The following is a 2,467-nucleotide window of genomic DNA, read 5'->3' as shown; positions in this document are numbered from 1 at the left end:
CTGCTTTATGAGAACCTAAATCATATTAAATCCTTAATATTAAATTTATCCTCACCACCCCTATAAATCATTAATTTTGATACTGAAACTTAGCTGCATTAATTAAAACTAATATACTAGTGAGCATACTAAATTTAAAATGCCTGCAACCTGACCTGGAGTGATGGTTAATGATTATAGGTAGTGCTTTTTAGATCTATAATGCTTAGTAGGGACTCAAACCATGCCTAAATTCTAGGATTAAATATCCTCACTATGCCTACAAATTATTAATTTTAATACTGAAATTTAGCTATATTAATTAGAACTAACATATTAGTAAGTAAGCTAAATTTAAAATACCTATAACCTCACCTAGAGCTATAGTGTTGATTAGAGGTAGTACTTTTTAAATTTATTCTACTCAGTGGGGACTTAATAGAGTTGCATTTGGTGCGGGTTCGGGTGGGTTCAAGCCTAGTTGGCACCAAACCGCTGCGGTTTCGGGTTCAAAATTTAGAACTCGCACCAAACCCGGACCCGATGCGATTCGGTTGCGGTTTTCACCGCAAAACCCGCTGCTAGGCCTAGCTAGGCCTAGCTAGGCCTATACTAACTAACCATGGTTAGATTCGGTTCGGTTTCGGGTTGGTTAAACCACTAATTTTAACCGTTTTAACCCTTACCATTCCCCCTTCGGGGACCCCTCTGACGCCCCTATCGAGCATGCTTATATAAAATTATGATTTTTATATGAAATATATGGTAATTATCATCATATTAATCTAGATCTAAAATATGAATTCAATATCTATAGATTTGAATGGGTGGTGGTTAAAAAACCATTTTTAAATATAGTCATTGTCAACAGTTGGTCGCATATATATATAGACTACCACTACTTTCATACCAACCTATGACAGAGATGAAATTCCCTTATATCTCAGCAATCACCAGGTATTTTTGAATAAAATTTATATCACTAGATAGCCCTTGATTCAGGCTATCTAGTGATATTAATATTAATTAGAAATATCTAGAATTCAGTGATTTCTAGGTAAAACAGTTGCGGGTTGGTTAACCTAACTCGCAAAACCGCAAAAACCGTAACCGGCGGTTTTAACCGAACTCGAAGCGGTTCCACCCTATGGAAACCGAAACCGGTGCGATTCCCTAGGCTAGGAACCGAACCCAAACCGCTGCGAGTTCGGTGAGGTTCGGGTTCGATTTTTGCGGTTCGGTTATGCAACTCTAGGACTTAAACCATATTAAAATTCTATATATAAACCACACCCTCACTACATCTACAAATCATTAAATTCCTCATTGAAATTTGGTTAAGTCATGCTAAATTAGCCAACTAGTAAGCTATCTAAAATTGAAATGTGTATAACTCTATCTGGCATTACAACCCTACCTTACATGGAAAAGTCAGTCCCTACCCTATTACCACTGCTGCTAAACCACTCTGGGCTACACCCTAAATTAGTGTTAAGTACAGTTGCCGCCCCCTTATGGGATAGAAAGACCTTCCTGCCCTGCTTTGTACATTATTGTCACACCCTGGGATCCGTCTCTGCTGTTCTCTGCTAGTCAACTACTTTGGGAACGGAGTGATATAGTCCCTGGACTATATCCAATACTTACCTAAGGCCTACTGACTGGGTAGCCTAATAATGCAGCGGTACAATGATCCAAACAGGATCAAGGATAACCAAAGGTAACACAAGAATAATAATAGTAGAGATAGAAGCAAGGCCTATTAAGTACATATACTTAATAGTAAGAGAGTAACTAATGAATCAGACTAGTGAACTTATACTCAAGTAAATAACTTATATTAAACATGAGGAACTAAACTAAGAGTGCTAGATATAGTAATAATAAATGTCCTTATATATCCATAGTTCCTCCAGGTGATAGTGGTGATATGTGGTATGGTGGTAGAATAGTAGATGATTATAATACCCTTCTATTATTAATTCTGTATACCCATCTACCATATCACATGATAACAGTTTGTTGGGAAACATGTTCAGTCATGCCCTACTAAACTGTTTTTCTGCGGAAGTTTATCTAGATTAAGTGTTTCTCTGGATCGTGCCCTAATCACTCTGGGATTGACTGGTGATCATTAATTCTTAGGTTTCTGCCTGTCACACCCGCCCTGTACTAGTATGGCTGTGTTAGTACTGTAATATCACCTCCCCCTCTCTTAGTATTTTGTCCTTGAAACTTGATTTAAAAGGCAGCGCTTTCCTAGGTAGGTATATTTTTTATTTTTAAACCATATTTACTCATCATGCTGAAGTGTTGTGCTAATACTATTCTTAAAGGCATTCCTAAACTTCCCTACAACCATGATTAAGTTGCTGGTCACATTTATTAGGAAGAATACATTATTAAAAATAGTTTCATGACTTCTTTTCCTTATGATTACTACATGTTGTTAGGTAAGGTTTATATAATGGATTAAACTCATTGCTAT

This window comes from Aspergillus novofumigatus (assembly GCF_002847465.1).
Source record: "Aspergillus novofumigatus IBT 16806 chromosome Unknown P174scaffold_14, whole genome shotgun sequence".
Lineage (NCBI taxonomy): Eukaryota > Fungi > Ascomycota > Eurotiomycetes > Eurotiales > Aspergillaceae > Aspergillus > Aspergillus novofumigatus.
The sequence above is the reverse complement of the archived record's forward strand: the minus strand, read 5'-3'. Positions refer to the sequence as shown.